Source organism: Melozone crissalis, unplaced genomic scaffold (assembly GCF_028551555.1).
Source record: "Melozone crissalis strain CALT ecotype California unplaced genomic scaffold, PUWL_Pcris_2 ptg000005l_1, whole genome shotgun sequence".
NCBI lineage: Eukaryota > Metazoa > Chordata > Aves > Passeriformes > Passerellidae > Melozone > Melozone crissalis.
The window spans coordinates 18435737-18455251 of record NW_026535783.1 but is presented as its reverse complement, the minus strand read 5'-3'; the positions used below and the strand labels follow the sequence as shown (position 1 = coordinate 18455251).

Here is a 19515-nt window from a genome sequence, read left to right as displayed (position 1 = left end):
ATAGATTTTGTAATTGCTGGAAAATTATATGAGAAATTAAAATGCTATTAATCATCATTATTGCACAGGTTTCTATCGGAATCAACAATAGGAATTACATTTTTATAAATACAGAAAACATAAATAACCTCCTTGGATTTTCCTTCTATTTCCAACTCAGTTAACAGGCCTTTATTTAAAAATCCTATTAAACAAAGGAAGTTGATCTGTATAATCCTGTGATTTTCTGAGAGGGAACTTACTGGTACTTTCTTAAACCAGATCAAGAGCATATTGATCCTTCTGCAAAAGCCTTTATCTTACTTTTTCCTGATTGCTTATTTTTTAAAGGGAAAAAACTTATCAGAGATACCATCATCCAACTTAGTTTTTGTAATGCCACTATTAGACAGCTGCAATAAAAACAAAATTATTTGTAATTGCTCCTATACATAGATTTATAAATTAATTTCTATCTCAAGAGCAGAAGACTTGTTTTTCAATTAAAGCTTCTAAAGCGCAATATGGATTTTAGCTACTTCTGATGTGTGCTTATCAGTTAGTACAGTGTTCAGCTAACTCTTAAACAATTTGCAGTTTTTAAACTTTCTTATTTATGGGAGCTATTTTTAGGGTAAAGGAAGGAGAATAATACATGGAAAGAATTATTCACCTCTAATCTCTGCTGTAGAAAATCTTTGCATACCATGTAATCCCCTTTTTTAACTGGTGTATAATTTGACTTCAGCCCACAGGCAAAATAGAAGGTTCACTGTTTTGGTTGCTCTCTGTAGCTCTACGGTGACATTTCTCTTGAAATTAGTAACATGAGAAATATAATTAGCACGCTACTGGTCTCAGAGTTGAAGTCATCAAAAAGAAAAAGCTTTTTCCCAATATTTTCACCACCTGAGGTGGCATTACTTGCAAGTAATGCAAGCCAGCAGGGCCAAAGGGTTTGTTTTTTATCCATCCTTTTAATTGTAACTCTAAGGAAAGACAGTGGATTTTGACTTGTAGTGTAAGTAAACATGAACTGTATATTTGTATGGCCAAAATGAAAAACCAAAATCTGTCACTCCTTTCAGCATTTAGATATTCTATCTGACACAAATCCAATTGTTTTTCATTCACTCATAAATAAAGCATGGGACAGATGTGTTAGGTTTACAAATTGCCGGAGAAGGAGATGGTGTTTATCGGCTGCCTTTCTTTTGCCCTCTGTTGCTAGAGATAAGAGAAATCCAAATTGACTTGCTTCCTCTGCCTGAGGCATTTTAAACTCACAGCTCCCTGTGTCTGAAGCATCCTCTGTGTTTCTGTATGTAGCAGTATGGCTTCAGCTGCTCAGGGCTGCTCTGAGATTTTGGTAGAGGACAGTGCTGGTACTAAAGAGAGAGTACTGAGATGATCATTGGATTTTGGAAAAGCAATACAAGTATCATGCTGAAAGGACAGAGTATCCATTTTTTCGTCTGCTGTATCATGTGCCTGAGGTATGGGGTGAATTTCTCTTTTGCTGCCTCCACAAACACACCCTCTTCAGTGTGTCCAGCAGTTATGTAAGCACTTCCAAGGGCATCACCCCTAAAGCCTCCCCATTAGCCACAGTTTCCCATTGGATCTCCTTCAGACCCCGAGCTGCTGCTTCTGCAAATCTGATCACCAGCCAGGTCATGCTTTCTGCCAGCTGTTCTTCTTTCTCAACAGCTAGTGAAAACCTCAGCAAATTCTGTCTTCCTTCTCAGGTTCTACACCAGAAGCTGACTTCTCACAAGCTACAGAGGAGGTGAAGTGTTCTGACTCTTTAACTTCTCTCCCCCCAGTCCTTTGAGTAAGGCCACATTCTCTTGCGGATGAATGGAGTTACCTGACACTCATTGCAGCAACAAAGGCAGCTGAGCCAACCGTTCTCTCCTGGAGTAAGTTTAGACATTCCTTAAAATAGCCTAAAATTTGGTTCTCAAAGTAAAATAATTTTGGTTGTCCTGAGACTTTTAATAGAAAATTTCAGAAGGATGTAGCTAGCAATTTACTGTTCAGCACACACTCTATGTTGGTGGGAGGAGTGGTAAGACTTCACTCAAAATGGAGTCTGGTGGTGTTGTGGAAAAAGACTTTTCAGAAATGAGCTGTCAGCTTGTCATTTGTACATTATATTTCTTGCAGTTTTGATATGGTACATGAAAATTTTGTTATATCATCACTGAGCTTTCAGCTGATTGCTGACTTACAGTTTAGGTTAGTGCAGTGATTTATATGCTCACATGCTAAGAATTTCCTTTATTTCTTTCTGTTCTGTTTCCTTGTTTTCTTTTTGGAGAATTACTATGGCACAGATAAAACAGTTTACAGAAGTAAATTTAGCATCTTTACTTTCTGTGATGCTTATAAATTGATGCCTTTTTTGTTATATAGGGAATGTATTTTGAAAGAGCAGTATTTCTTTGCAAGCAGTAGCTATGTTGTTCCAATTATTGATACAGATGATTCAGGTTATTATCCAGGACATGTTTGTGGCTACAAAATACAAGAATTGGATATAAAAGCAGCTGTTCCAGTTTTCATCACTAAAAAATTATTATAGTGCCCTTACTTAGATGCTCTTTGAGACATTAAGACTTAAGAGGCTCTTAGATAACTTTAAAGGGAAATGATAGTGAGGAATAATATATTTTTCAATATTAATAGTGAAGAAAGTTTCATCAGGCCAAAGCTACGGCTTCTCTTCTTGAATTTACAGGGGAAACATGAAGCCATTTTATTTTTCATTACTATTCTAACTAGGTAAGAATTTCCAGTAAATACTTCCCCTCTCCTTTGTGCTGTCCAAAACACAATTATTTGCACACTTCCATGCATACACAATGTGCACACATAGACACACAAAAACTAACAAAAAACCCAAAAATCCAAAACCCACCTCGAAAACAAAACAGAGTGCATTTTCACTGGAACAGGGGGAATTATCCAAATGATAGATTCAGGAGTCTTTCCTTCCCCTTTTGCTCCTGTCACATGGTCTAAAACACCTATAACAATGTTATGTCACACCTACATAATCATGTTCTGGAAGCTCATTTCTAGGACTGCTCAAAATAAATTAAAAGGCATAATTTTGAGTGCCTAAGAAGAATGTAAATACTGATATTTCTGATAAACTGCTATTTCATCCTTTTTTAAGTCAGTTTCATATGTTTTGTTGTGTTTGAGTGGTGGGTAAGAAAGCTAATAAGTAGATTTTAAGAGAGGCTGCTGAGGACCATCTCTTTTTTTATATACAGGTATTTGCAAGAGCTGTTGAAACAAAAGTTGACCCCTGCAAAGGAAAGTTTGCATTGAATCATTGTATATTTGCAAAAGTTATAAATTCCTGTATTTATTTTTATAATGCTGTAAGCACGTACATTCTAGTAGAGTAATCAAAAAGTAGAGCTCTTTCCAAGGTTAATGTTCCTGGAAAATATATAGTGTTTTCCTTAAGGAGACTTATGTCTTCAATGTAAATGTCATGCCAGGTTGATCTCTTTCATGTATATTTGCTGCTGAAAGTACAACACATATGAAGATACCAAATAATACCCTGATATTATTTTCACCTTCCAATCTAAAGATATTTTCAGTCTCCTTTGTGGTTTATACTCCATTTCTTCCTTATACCATTATTTCCTTGGGAGCTCAAGAAAGTAACTGGTTAAGTCTTGGTAATGAATGTATAGAAGTGTTAGTATTTTTATTTCACAGTGCAGAAAGGCTCAAGAGTTGATGCAACCCTTACTATTCTGCCTGCTGGAAAAGGGCTGTGATTGGGTGGGTGGGAAGTCTTCCAACAGGCTGTTAAAGCATGTAGCAAAATCTCTTTGTTGGCCTCAGGACGTCTACTGAATTTAGAGATTTCTGCCCAAGATTCAGTTGTGAGCTACTCAGTTATTTCTAGTAGCTAAAACTCCGTAGAAACAAAGACAGAACATCCCACTGTCCAGCAACCTCACAGAAACCCATTTTAAAGAAAATAATTGAATTTGAGTATTTTGACTAATCAGAATAATTATGAATAGTAATAATAATGAATCATTGTGTGCCTTTAGTCACATTGGCATGTTTAGGGAGAACAGGATAATGTAATTTCAATAATCTCCATATATCTACTGTCAGTGAAATGAATACTTTTTTCTTGTGTGGCAAAATATTTGTGCCAAATGATAAAGGAAAAAATAAATCCTGTAAAGCACATGGTAATGAACAGTGAGTGGTTAGCTAGAATCACAAATTATTTCATCCCTCAACAGGTAAATTGCAGAAAAAATGCATCAGAGAATTTATGGATTTTTTTCTGACGTCTTTTAAGTCCTTTTGGCTTGCAAAGTAGGCCTAATCCTCCAAGGCTGATGGATTACTTGAGTAATTTGAAATAGATGAAAGATCTGTAAATGTCAAAAAAAAAAAAAGGCAGAAATACTGATAGTTACATTGTGTCCTACATGTCTCTTTTCACCCATATAGTTATTTTTTTTAAAAAATAAGGAGGTGGAGGGCTGCCAGCTCACTTATCATCTATACTTCCTAGCTTCAGGCTGAATAAGAAAAGGTTACACCTGTCAACTGGAAGATGTACTCTGGGGAGAATGATTTTCAAACCCTTTACAGGTCACTTTAAGGCATGTAATTATACAAAAACCTCTAAACTCTAAACATTGAAACATAAAAATTTTAAATAATAGCAGAGGCAAGTCTTTTAAAGCATTTAACTATTCTCTGTGAACTTTCAGTTGTAATTGTTTTAATGCCCCTTTCCCTGACTGATAAAAGGTTTTTTCCTTTGTCAAGTAGATTATGCTCTATACCAAAGTAATTTATTTTTATTCATTGAGTGTAGGTTCACAGGCATTTTTATTATCATCCTGTTTTCTGTTGTATAATCAGCTCCAGGAACTGACTGTTTCAAAAGTATGCCACAGGATATCTGAATTTTTACAGAAAAATTACTGAATTACATGGGGTATAGGGTGCTGGTATATTTTCTTACATATCAGACCTTCCATCCTTTTACTTTCTGGCATGAAGTGGAAGGCAAAGATGGCAACATACTCAGATTAATTAAAGAGGTATTAGGTGCAGCACTGATTTGGAACTTCCCAGTATTATATACTGGATGTGACACACTTTGGCAGTAATTCCAAATGCAAACCTCCTTCATCTTTGATATTTTTTGTTTTAATATTTACTTATTCTGATATTGCCCACATAGACAAACTTTGTAACCAACTTCCCAAGTGTTTCAGTAGCTATATTTCACTAATCATTAGGAATAGAATGTTGCATCTCTTTCTTTTACTAATCTTTGTTCTACCTCTAGTTGACACAGATGTGCATTCAAACTAATTAAGGAAATTTGCTTTGACTCAGCATGAACAGGCAGGCAAAAATAAGAGCATATGAAAATAGTATCCAATATTACCTAATTCTTATATTACAAGAAATGCAGTAAGAATGAATGGGTGGGTTCCCTGGACCATAGGAGATTCCCTTGGAGCATCTCAGATACACAGCCTTAATTTGGGAAAACATCAGTAGGCCTCAGGTTTAGGTAGATGTTCATCTGCATCCCTCCATACTCAGGGAAGGATGCTGAAGAAACAAGTTGTTCAGCTCTATCATTGCCGGATTTATTTGTTTCACAAGTGTAGCCAAACCTCAACAAGCGTCAAAATTCCTTTTGAGTGTTTTGGCTTGTAGATTGAATATTTCAGATTATTCACTTCTGAAAATAAACAGAAATCTGTAGAGCCTGAAAAGGACAGAGTGAAATAAAATGTTAGCTTGTAGCATGTTGATTAAAATTATTGCTTGGATCTCAAAAAAAATCTGCAACCAAACCAGAAATGCAGCCAAATTTTCTTTTACAGAGTGAAGTGCCTCATATGCAAGACGGGCTTTATGGTTTGATTATTGTCTACTGAGCACATGGTATAAATTATTTCATAACCCATTATGAAGCAATGTTCAAGTACTTTTCTTTTTAAATGAACTTGTAGCTAAACAGTTGCTATCTCCTGTTGAAGAAGCACCCCAGACATTAAAGTATTTTTCTGTTCACAGTAATTTCCACATTATCATTAGGATGTATCTCCTAGGGATGGAAGTAAGCTGAAGTTTGAGTGCTTCTGTACAGAGACACCCACCCCATGTAATTCTCACATGGGTTGCTGCTCTTGGCACAACTGTAGTGGCCACTTGAGCTTGTGGATGTGACCTTGCAAACTACAGTCTAACTGGCTGCAGTCTTCTGGGTATTGTCCAGGATTTGTCCAGCATCTAGCCCAAAGGATTAGAAGAAAAAGTGAATTAACATGTCTGTACGTACATTATATGTATACACATACATAAGACACATGAATAATGCATAAATATACATATAAATGCTTATATTTACATATTGACATATATATTCTATTGCACTGATTGATAAGCAAGCATTTATGTGTAATTAGACTTGCTTTTTAAGCAAATCTACATCAGAAGCCTGTCTGCCAATAAATATTGGGACAAGCTATAGCTTCTTAATTTGAAATGAAATGCATTGCTCAAATGTTATCCTCTAGTACAAAGAAAAAGCTGGTTTCATCTTCTTGATAATTTCTTGCTTTTTTATGCATGGTAGTTAAGTACAAGATGATTTTTTGAGAAAATAAATTTCTGAGAGCTGGTAAGCATGTATCTGAGAGACAAAATGAATGAAAACCACCCTCCCAGAAATATTTGTGAGTACTTTTCTCATGAAAGATGTATCATAACATATCCAAAAATTCATGAGAAAATAAATAAGCTTCCCAGGACTGTGTTCACACGTGGCATAACCAATTCTATCTTAAAATATACATTATGATACCACCAAAACAGTTTTCTAACACCTAAAAAACCAAAAAGCCAAATGAAAATAAACTCATGTAAAGAAAAATTACCCAATGAAAATGTTTCTAAAATTTGAAATGGTAAACAGATATGTACTGTCACTGCCAAAAGTATGTCTGAGGAATTGTAAAAATATAATTTATACTTTCTGTGCATCCTGTACCAACTACTCTACTTAAAATGTATGTGTTCTTCTTTTAAAAGGTGGCATGCTTCTGACCAGTGAACAAGACTGCCAGGTTTTCCCAGGATACATCATTAGGTCTTTTTCCAGTGCCATTCTTTTCCCTATTAGCATTTTTTTGGTTGGAGTTTTGTCATTTTTTGCATTTATCATAGCAAGCCGTAGTGTAAGTTACTGACTTCTGTGATGTCAAGATACCTGATACCTCTCACCTTGTGACTTTGGCTGCTTAGATATCAGCTATATTGGAAACTAGTGGAATTAACAAAAAATACCTCAAAAACAAAACAAAACAAAAAAAAAAAAGGCAAAGGCTTGATTGCATGTTGTAGGCCCTACAATATTACTTCCCACAAATCTAAACTGATACTTGACTGGGACAAGCACTACATAAATGTAGCCAGTAGTAACAAGCAGGAGGTTTTATGAGTTTCATATATTGATAAGCACGTTGCCTCTGACATTGATTGCATGTTTCTCACTATAAAAAATTACAGTAGCTCTCAGAGTCAATGTTCTGGTAGTCTTCATTTTGTTGTGCAGGCAGACAAAGATAGTAAATATCTATGAATATACTACTTAAACAGTTGAACAGTTGGATAACCATATTTAGTAAATACTCTCATCATATGCATTCTCACATAATTTATGATTTTCTATTCAGGATTATATTTATAGAACTTTGAATAGGAAAAGCTCTGGAGATAGTAACACTAACATGACAAAGAACTTTATAATCTCATTAAGGAAGTGTTGCTAGGAGCGGCTAGTGAGATCACAAGAATACCATTGTCGAAGCTAATAGACACTGTCAATGCATAAATTAATGTAGTGTGTAAAGCAGAAAAGGGAAATGTGTACATTTCATTTGTAATGTGTAAATATTTTCACTTTCCATGCCATTTTCAATCTCTTCCTAAGCTTGGAAAGATAAACTTCCAATAAGGAACTGGGATTTCTTATTTGCTCATTGACAAATAAATTATTTATAGATTAAAACAGCAGGATGGGAAATCACACATTAATGTGTTTTCTGAAGCTTCTGGTGAAAAAAGTAGGAATAATTACAAAAAAAGTTTGGAAGTGGTTTGTTAGCTTCCTGTGTTGTTTAGATTTAGGTGGTTTAGTTTTTGCAGAAAAAGATGTCTCAACAGATATCATGATGAGGATTTCTTGGACAGTAGAAACCAGCAAAAATTCCCAAAATTTTAGTGAAGCATTTCCTTTGCTTTTAGTAATTCTTCAAATGAGGGATTTAGCGTAGTAATTAATCTTACTAAAAGAGTAAAAAGCTTAAGATAATATAAATAAAATAATCTGTGTCTGAATCTAAATATTTCTGTATCTTTCAGGAATAAGTAAGTAACTTATACAACTTATACAACACTTATACAGTGTTGGTTTTGCATTGGAGCAACCCATGAAAGTGATTTTTTCTGAGAAGAGCTGCTGCGAGCTTTCTCTGTGCCTAGCAAAACCAATTGCTGGCTAGCTTTTTAACATAGCTTTTTAATTGGCTATGTTAACAACTAATTAAAAGCTAGATCCACCTCTGTGAGATTTGCATTTTAAAATTAACAAACCCTGGGATTGCTCTCTTTTCCTCCAGGCCTGGAAACAGGTAACAACGCTGGCTTGGCCTCCCTGGTCTTGGCTGGGTCAGGCAAGCTAGATCCACCTCTGTGAGATTTGCATTTTAAAATTAACAAACCCCGGGATTGCTCTCTTTTCCTCCAGGCCTGGAAACAGGTAACAACGCTGGCTTGGCCTCCCTGGTCTTGGCTGGGTCAGGCTGGGTGGGCTCTGCCACAGGGCTGTGAGAAACAAGTGCTCACTTTGAAAATTTAAAAAGGTTTTTCAAACCTTAACAAAAATACAACAAAAGGACTACATAAAGGAAAAAGCTGCAGCACTTGGAGCTGCCCCGTGTGCATACGTGGCTGGTTCATCTTCAAGATGGATGCTCTTCAAGATGGATGCTCAGTCTTTTATACCCCTGGTGGTTGCATCAGGCAGCCCTGGCCCCTCCCAAAGTCTGTCAGCCAGCTCTTCTTTGGCATTTATTAGCAGAAACTCCTTTCTTGTAACTTGATTAGAGGTCAGGTGTTGCTGTGTCGCACCCCCTCAGCAACAAGCTTGTCCGTTCCCAACTGCCCCATGCAAGGGACACACGTGCACGCCTTATTTTTACCTGCTCTACACCACCCTGGCTGTCCGATGTGTACAGTACAGGGGGGAAAAGGGAACTATGGGGAGAACATAGTACATCTAAACTACAATAACACAACTATACATCACTAAAGCATTTCTTAATATTCACACAATAGTTAAAAAATAACAATCGTTATCTTTTAATTGCTAGAGCCAATCATCTCACTATCCATCTATAACAAGGCTGAGCCCTTTCTGTGGGACCTAGTGGGCCCTATCCCAGCCAGGCCAGGCCCCAGCAGCTGCCAGGCAGAGAGGAGGGAGGCTGTGGAGTCCTGTCCCTGCCAGCCTGGGCCTCAGCGGCTGCCAGGCAGAGAGAGGGGAGGCTGTGGGCCTTGGCTGAGGCAGGGCTAGGCCATGGCTGGTAACATCTTGTCACCAGGTCTCCTTTCCCAGCGCAGCCGCCTCACGAGATCCTGCGGCTGAGGCCAGAGGCCGCCCTGCGGCCCACACAGAAAGTGGCCCTGTGGCTGGAATTGAACGCAGCAAAAACCAAAGCCAGCCACAGATTTTGAACATGGTCTTTGACTGACTCTGACATAGCCCCCAGTGCAGGCTGAAATACATCACTGTAAGTGCTCCGGGCTGCCCGGCAGGGATGACCCACAGGCCTGGGTGTGATTTAACTCTTTCACTGCACAGATAGATAAAACTTGCAAAGCATTGATCCTTTCTTGAGTGAAAGAAAAGAAAAAGAGTAAAGACATGTAGAAGGCAACATTAGACACTGAAGTCAGTAAAGAAGAAGTCAAATTTCAGATGGGAAGGAAAATGAGGAGATGCCTTTATTTTGGGCTGAAAACCTCTTGTAAAGCTATGGAGAAGAATGTAATTAATACATCAGACTCTTTTTCCCTGTAACTCATTGAAAAGTGTGGGGGATGAAGTGTTCAAATTGTAGCAAAGGCATCTATGATAAAACAAGCAGATGTTGAAAAAGCTGTGATCCCATGAGAAGTTTGAACAGAGAGAGACAGAAGAGTTTGAACTGAGAGAGAGAAGACTCTTTGCCCCCAGGGAAAGAAGAAGGCCTCTGTTCCCAGAGATGAAGATGATCTTAGAGATAGATAATATGACCCTTTGCTCTTGAACAGCTCATCCTTAAAATATGTACACCATAAGTTGACATGGCCCATAAATGCAGCTGTGGGAAGGTTGTGAAAAGATGGGAGGGACTTCACAATTGCAGATTCCTGGGCGGCTGCTATTCGTGGAATTTAAAAGCCATGAACCAACTGTTTTCTTCTGGAGAAGTCTCCATGAAAAGACAATTCACTAAGTCTCCCTTAGTGAATTGAAGAATAGTATTCTAGAGATGATAAAATGACTGAATTGTTTCTGTACATTGGTAGTGGGAAAGAAAAGGTTGTAGGGAGAGGAGAAGTGTTGTGAAGGTTTCATTCTGATTCTTACTATTCTTCTAGTTCTGCTAATAAACTTTTCTTTATACCCTTTTAAAGTTTTGAGCCTACTTTTCCTTCCTCCGAATCCTGTATCACAGCAGGAAATTAGTAAGTATATTCTAGTGAGTGCACTGGCATTTAGCCAGTGCTAGACCCACTAGTGAATTGGTGCATTGGCCAGGAAATCTCAAATTGGCCAACCAAAACCACTACAACAACTTAACAGATGCCATTAGTATTTAAACAATACCTAGAAGATATCTGCACTATGTTTAGGAAGATTTATTACTATATCATTTTTTGTAATTTTTTTTCAAAACATATGGACTTTTGTTGTACTCCTAAATATGTGAGTAGAACTAATAATGGGGCATGTACTCTGACATGCAGTGTCCTTAAGACAGATAATAACATATGTCCAAATTATCCTGTCTGGGCTAAAATAGCCCAAATAACAAAGCTTTTTTTTTCGGCTGGTCTTTCAAGAGACTTAAAAAGATGGAGAAATTACATGGCTTAGTCAGAATCAAGTAACTCTCCCTTTCTCAATTGAACATGAAATACATTTTGTAGTTGTTTTCTCCTTTTTTCTTGATAAAGGGCACGAGGCCCAATATAGAAACCATCACTAAAAGTATTCCTTTCTGTGATTATTGACATCCTCACTGCACATATCACTTCAAAGTTGGTGATGTCTTCTCTATAATTTTCTTGATGTCTTCCAATCATGTCACTGGATTTATTGGTCTTTATTTAAAGACTTTATTTAAAGACCAATAAAGGCAGTGGCTTCTCTGCATCTGAGAATGGGGCAGCCGTTTCATGGGCCTGAGGCTGAAAGGAGGCTTCCCTTAGTAGCCTTGTCCCTTAACATTTTCCATTCACAGGGTTCTGCATAGCAATTTGTCCAGAGTCAATATGGTCATGGCCACGATGAGAAGGAGAATTCCTTGTAGATGGGACTAGACTCTCTCTCAGTTTTTTAAGAAGACTCTAACAAACAGAAAAAAGCAGAAGGACATAGATGGTTTTCAGGTAATAAATGCAGCAAAGTAAAATTTATTTTTTAGTACAGAAGAGTAGTTATCTAGTTTTGAATAATGGGGAGAAGAGCAGCATTGGTTGCTTTGATTCTCTAGCTTTTGGGACTTATTAATGATGCTGTAGAAGGAAGAGAATGACATGGTGATGCTGCCCAAGTACTGAAAAGAAGAAGGGATGTGAGGGAACAAAATGGTTTCCTGTAAATTGTCTGAGCCCTAGCTCCCTATAATGACTTTAATAGGATCAGAGCTTTATTGTGAGTTTATTGATAAGATATGCTGTAACAAAATTATTTTGTAATCATGAATTAAATGTACACATCTGAATGTACAGCCTTGCTATCAAAAGGATAGCAGACTATAGGATTAAAAGCTAGACAATTCAGGATAGGAGTCTGTAATTAGTAGGCAGGTGGGTTTTTTTCAGTGACTGGCCTTCTTTCTCTTGCTGCTCACTTCTTCATGTGTACAATAATGGTTTGCAAATACAGATTTTTGGGGGAGGTAGCAAGAGGAACAGCTGGTTTTTTGATGCAGGCATTGGTACCTAATGAATTTTCCGCTGAGCAAGTTTAACCATAATTTTTAGTTTAAACGTATTCTTTATTAATATGGAAAGGTGCAAAATATTTTCATAGTTTTTACTCTTTAGCACAGTAAGTATAAAGAAAAGAAGGCAGTCTTTTCTTCCTTGGTAGAATATTGATGAAATGAGGGTGGATGTCACATGGTTGTATGGAATGAATTGAATTCTGTGGGTTGACAACTCTATGACAGAAATGATGGAGAAATTCAAGTATACTTGATAAATCACTTCCTGGTTGTGTAAGCAGTCATCCTGGGTTTGGTTGGGATAGAGTTAATTTTCTTCTTAGTAGTGTTTTGGATTTAGAATAAGAATAATGATGATTAACAACTGGGGTTTCTGTTGTTGCTAGGTAGTGTGTACCCTGAATCAGCTTCCTCTGCTTTGTAGTGAGGAAGTGCGTAAGAAACCATGAGGGAGCAAAATCAGGAGAGGTGGCCCAAACTGGCTAAAGGCACATTCCATACCATAAACTCATGTCCAATAAACTGAGGGGGTTGGGTGGGAGCTGATCATACAGCTTGAGGACAGCAGCTGGTGAGCCATATTGAATTGTCTATCCCTTTTCTTTCTTGAGGTTTATTTATCTCTTTTTTTTTTTAAGTGTCACTTTTGTTACAGTTGCTTTTGTTATCTTTATTATTAAAATATTTTAATTTTATTTGGGATTATCAATTTTTTTCCTCAGTTCTCCCCAGCCCACTCTGTGGAAGGGAGTGATTGAGCGACCACATATTACTTAATTGCTGACTGGGATTAAACTATAACAGCATGATATTGTCTATTTTTATGAATTACAACTCAGAGGAAAAGATCATATTGCTCTTCGTGTCTGCTGTGCTTAGCATTGTATTTTACTGTATTCAGAATTTGTTTTCTGACAACAAATTCTATTTGCATTATCTCTTTTGTGAATATTATTGTCATTATTTTAAATGTATGTTCGTTGTACGATATTAATCTTGTTTCTGAGAAATAAGCTGCATTTCAGGATAATATTGTCTTTTTTGGTGATTCTAGTGAGATAATAACATACAGGAATCATTAGCCCAAATGTAATTGAAGCCTGAAACTGTGACAGCTGAGAAAGTGTTGTGTGTTTTTAGTGATATGAAGGCTGACTTCCGTTTAAAAGTAAGCTGCTAAAAGATGTTTAGAACACTCTTCTTTTTCATTAACAATGTGAGTCAAACCCTGAATACTTGACTAGGAAAACAGCTTCCTGCTAAGCTAGTGGTATCACATATCTACCATGTTTGCTAGGCTATTGGGTTACACTGGGCCACTGTAGCAATTCTGAGTGTTAAATAAATTTCACTAAGTGTTTTATATTTTCATTTAGTGCTGGGGGAAAAACCAAAAAGAATTTACATTACACTAAATTCAGATTCCTTTTATTTTTTGTCTGACAGTGAAATTCTGTCCTACCCCATGAAAATCTTTATCAGTGTAAGTGGTTCAAGTAAGAAATATGAGGAAATGTGAATGAGGGGCTAGATTCACAAAGCTAATGGCAAAGAAGTGATCTTCTCCTCATTGAAGTTTGTACCTTCAGGTGTAAGTCACCAGAAGTGCATGAGGAAGTTGTTATTCTTTTCCTCAGGAGGTGTGAATTTAATACTTTAACCTAAATTAGTGTCCTAGCTACCAACAAGTAAGTATTATAAGGTGTCTTTTTTAGATACTGCTGCTTTATCTTCCCTAATAAATAAAGCAAGGAAAACTCAGTAGGTCAGTAAACCTCAGCATTAGACTGCAGCATTATTAGTGCTTTATAAAAATTAAAACAGTTTCACAAAAATGAATATGAAAGACCCAAATCAGAATTATATATAATATTTTTGTGACTAGAAAACTTACTTGTCAGATGGGGAGCTTCTGCTGAGTTCATTTGCTATTTAATTTATTAACAAGCATTAGAGTCCAGATTTCACAGGAGATGCAAGTAGTCACCTTGAAAAAGGTGATTTCAAAGACACCACTGAAGTCAAACCCATTTACCACAGAAAAAAAAGGCTTGTATACATAATAAAGTGCAACTATAAAAGATCATTTCAAAATACCATTATTTTTTGAACTCCTGCTTACATGAAAACTGAAATGATAATTAAAAATTATATTTTGTTTATTAACTTGTCTTTTTAAAGTAACATTTTTTATAACTTTGCCCTTCTTTTCTTTTTAACAGCACCTTCAGGCTTGAAGGAATATCTGTATTTGGAGGCACATCAATTAATTTGCGTATCAGATTCATCATTGTGACTTCTTGCAGGCCAGATCTGAGAAGTAACCAGGAAACCTGACCCTTAGTGGAGAATGGAAGAACCCTTGAAGTCAGAGCACAACTGAGCACTAGTGTAATCTGCATTGAATCATCTTTCTCAGATCTGACAGCTACAAGCTGAGTCCTGGCAACAGCCACAGCCTTAAATTCCATTCAGTGGGAAAGAAGGATAAGAGAACTCAATGTTTTGCCCCGTTGCAGAAACTGCTGTTTCCAGGCCTAACACCTGAGTCCTGTGCTGAGCAACGAGAGTACCAAACAAGGAGGTTTTTATGGGTACAGCCAGCATCAACAAATATCTCAATATGTAGCCAAAAGGAAAAAGGAAGCACTTAGTAATTTCAGAAAATGGATGCATTTATTGTAACAGAGAAATGTTACTGTCTGTGGGGAAGAAGACCTCTGTCGTCCCTTGTATATATTCAAAGCCATACAGGAACAGGGCATAAGTGAAGTCACTTAAAAGGATGCTGTCTCCTGTCCTCCACCCAACTTTGAGGAAGTTCCACTCTTAGAGATTGCATCTCGATGCACTTCTATTATTTGCACTGTCACTTCCATTCAGGGTAATGATGTGTGCCACCATTTGCACAGATGGCCCCAGGAGATTTTTGACCACAACAAGCTATACTTTGCCAGGGCTCCAAATGGAATTAAAAAGTTAGAACTGAAGAAAGACATTTATGCTCTCTTTCACTATGGGGATCTCTTCACAGAAAGGATTATGGTCCTTTCTTAGGATGAAATAAATACATGCATATACATACATATATACATATGTATATATATGAAAAAGCAGCAACATGATAAGGTGTATTTAAAAAGGGGATATAATCTTTTTTAATAGCATCCATTTTTTTTATCATATTAGCAGCCGAGAAATTTAAGCTATTGAATTATACATCCAAAAATGTTCCTGTTGAACATTGACATTTAGTCCCAGTTACTGCTAAAGAAGTCATTTGTAATATGTACTTGACATAAAATTTTTCTAGCCATTTGTCTATACTTCATGGAGAAATCTAACAGACAAGCAACATTTTCAGTTTATTTTTCTAAATAAATGTGTTGTTTGTATTATTTGCAGTCACTCATTTTGGCTGGTTTTCATTATCTGCAAAAGTGATTTAAAGACAGAACCAAAACACAGGGATTGTTTGTTCTTGTTAAGCTGTAATGATTTGCTGAATGAAAGCTTTAATATAAATACTGTAATTTGTAAAATGATGAAGTATATTTATATAGGCAAATATGTATGGAAAACAAAAGGAGGTATTTTAACTCTTAATTTCAGAACATAGTTTATTTTAATATCCACAGGAAGAAATTAAATATATAATGGGATAGGGTTTTTATTATCAATGAGTTTTACTAAGTGAAAATTTGGATGTTTAAGAATGAAATGAATGTAGTCAAATAATGGTGGTTTCCCAAATTATACAAAGACCTTTTGCCAGTTGTCTCATTTTACTCAGAAACTGATTTAATCATCCACGAGGGGGTTGGGTTTTTCTGGGGGGGTGTGTGTGCTAAGGTTTTTGTTGGTGTTTTGTTTGTTTTGGCATACTGACAGGACCATGAATTTGATACTATTTGCTCATAATTTGAAAAGCTACAGAATAAAAGATTGTTTCTTAGAACAATCTACAGTTTGCAGTTAAGAACAGTCACTGTTATCAAACTAATGCAGTGTTTTGTTGTAGAGTTATTGAACATTTCAATGCTAGAGCTGTTTTAAATAAATTTTTTTTCCTTTCTTTTCTTAGTCCATTAGCCTATGTGTAATTCAAAGAGAAAAGTAATGCATTTGGTTCCCAGTTCACTTAAATAATTTGTCTTAAGTCCAGTTATATGTATCTGATTTTTAAAGCTGAATAGCTTTTTTTTTTTCAGTTCATTGCTTTATGGAAGCATTTAAGTGCTCACTAACAGAAAAAATACCTTTCAACAACAGAAATAATTTTCAAAAAATCTGTGGGTTAACTTTGTGAAGGGCAGATGTCTTAAAAATGTGTTGCTCTGCTCTAATGTGCTAACAAGTGTAATGTGTGTATGTTTGTGTGTGCGTGTGCACGCATGGCACCCTTACCTGCTCATGAATGAAATGCCAGCTCTGCTGAAGTAAGTGCCACAAGTCCTGTTACTGCAAAAGATGCTCATGTTACTGTATTCTTTGGTGAAAGACCTGACCTCTGTCTTTGCTTGTGACTCTGAAGCCATAAACAGCTTTTGAAGTTAGTCAGGAAATCAGAAAATTAAGTAAGTTTATGTTAGGCTCCCTCATTTGGCAAAAATTGGGATGATCTTATGATTTGACTCTTTTTATGAAAGTTAGTGGTCAATTTCCTTTGGTGCAATGGATAAATGAAACCTTTGTATTTGTTAAAGAATGATGTCTGTGTTTTGTTCACACACAATTCAGCTCTTGGCTTATAGTGTTCTTACTGTGATTTCATTCCTGTGTCATTAGAATAAGTTATTTGGACACATATCTGGCATGGGCTTGGTTTTCCTCCCTTTTTGGATAATCAGTATTTTAAAATTGGAGAGCTGCTTCTTTGAGACAAGTATTCAGTTGTTTAACAAGGGAACAACATTTTTGAAACAATAAGAAAATTTCAGAATAATAATTCGAACACTTCCATCATTGCCTAATAATAACACTTGAAAAAGCTCTTATTTTTGTGAACAAAATGCATTCATCTGTATTTGAAAATAGCCCAATAAAAATCCAGTGGAATAATTTGTTACTACTTGCAAATACTTTTGTGCTATGCTGAGCTCTAGATCAGCTTGCGTGTAAAATTTTTATTGCACAAAACCCACCTAAAACAATGCTCAGTTTTCTTCAGAAAAATACATGAGATATGAAAAATAATGATTTTGTCCCAGGAGTGGTTTTATGTAATTTGTGCAATGCAAAAATGATGAACAGATACCAACATGTAGGCCTAATTTAAGTGACAGATGTAATTGGAAGATAACACTGCAAACCACAGGTCTCATTAATCACATGCTGTTATTTGCACCTCTGCTTAACTGGGACTTCATGCTGGAAAGTAAATTCAGTGTGCATGCACACTCATACAGTGTTATGTATCATGTCTTATTTTACTAGCAGTGTCACTGGGAGAAATTCAGGAATTTCTTGATTTTTGTAGATTTTAATTAAATCCTTAGATAAGTATTCAATATTGGATATAAATTGAGATGATGTCTGTATATTGTGCAGATGATCCCATCAGATAGCATTTCAACACAATTTCAGAAATTGCTGGCAAATAATTATCACTGAATTTTGTAGTTTAAAACCAGAGGAGATAATTATATTATCTATTGAACAGCAAAAAAATTGTGGTATTTCCATTATGTACATCCAAGCATACTGACAAGACCAGCAGAACTTTTTCACCTAAGATGACTTTTCAGCAACTAATGGGTCCTTTTGTGGGTATTTGTGTCATGCATATAAGAATGGCCTACAGAAATAGTTCTGGCCTAATAGTGCATTGTTTCCTTAGCTGGCATCTGAAAAGCCACCTGGAGCAGCCAATAGGCTTGAAAGGATGAGCTGTGCAAAACAAAATGCTGACAGTTCTAGACTTGTCTACAAGACAGAATTTCAGCACTTGAAATTTTTAAAAGACAAGGATCACCATCTTTCATGAGAAAAACTGGGATATGTTAAAATAGCTCTTTTACAGAGTGGAAGACAAAGATTATGAAAACCTGGTGATCACCAGGGTGATATAAAAGTGTCCCTCCTGACAGAGCTGCTCCAAGTGTCGCATGTTGAGAATATCCCCAAGGGACAGGGTTTGTTTTTACCCCTCTGATCAGTGATGTGCTAGGTACATGGCAAGGCAGTGATGTCATTACTAAAAGCTGACCACAAGACAGTGGTGAGCTTTTGTCTAAGGAGGGGTGGAGGAAGGACAGCCACCACTCTGCCCGGCAACTTCCTGCTGGGGAGGAGGCTGTTACTGATACTGGATCATAGAAGAAATCTCAGAGGACTATTGAGAGTAAATCAATGATTTTCATGAACTGGACTGTTGAAGATGCCATGAGAGGGGGAAAAAAAGGGATGTTGTTCAAAATACTTCTCTCTCTAGATTCAACATCCTTGCAGATCTGCAAGGAAGCCATGAAATCTCCCCACAGCTGGGCTGAATTTCAGAAAAGATAATTATAAACAAGGACTCCTGTTCAGGAGAATCTGGAAGGAATAGGGTAAAGTCATGGCAGATGGCATAGAGACTATTTAAGTTATTCTTGAAGGAAGACAGTAAATACATTCTGCTTAGCTAGAAAGGCTTGAGAAAGGGTAAAAGGGAAATCACACAGCTAATCAGCAGGGTATCAGAGGCTACTGAGGGCAAGATGTCCTTCAGATAGTTGAAGATTTTTAAAGAAAGTGTAAGGACTAAATGTAAGACTAAATACAAATTTAAAAAGAAAAAAAAAAACCCAAGCAACAAACCCAGAGCAACATTAGTCAAATCAACTCCAAGATACTTAAGAGATTTCTCAATTAAAATAGTTAAAAGAAACTAGAATTAAGAAATTCTGTTTCTGCAGCAGAGCAGAGGGAAATCTGGGAGACCATCTGTAATGCTGAAAGATAATCAAGGAAAACAGAAGCACTTGCAAGAAGCTTTGGGAACAAAATGGTCAGAACACTTTAACTCTGCTCGTGCTGTGGAAGAAATTTTGTAGGTTCTCACACATTATTTTTTTGTGGGGGAGCTCATATGAAGTCATGGTTTGCTAGTTTGAGGTGGTACAAAATAAAATGAAGGGATATAAAGCTAAGATTTTTAAAGACACTCAGGGATGAAGTAGCCAAATCGTACCTGTGGAATGAAATTCTTTGTTTAAAGTTATTTTGATAGCTTTTGAGATGTGAGGTT

At 36.5% G+C, this 19515-nt stretch overlaps 1 protein-coding gene across 4 annotated transcripts in view; it reads left to right on the top strand.

The window, feature by feature from the left end:
* PRR16 (proline rich 16) overlaps positions 1–15682 on the top strand; it is a 141506-nt gene extending 125824 nt beyond the window's left edge. For 2 of the 4 annotated variants that reach the window (XR_008483790.1, XM_054287517.1), the window contains exons 3-4: positions 1728–1768; positions 14507–15682. The gene's annotated coding sequence lies outside the window, so the exon portion shown is untranslated. The remainder of the gene's footprint in view (positions 1–1727; positions 1769–14506) is intronic. The other 2 variants (XR_008483789.1, XM_054287513.1) reach the window with 1 other exon arrangement.
* Positions 15683–19515: the final 3833 nt, after the last annotated feature.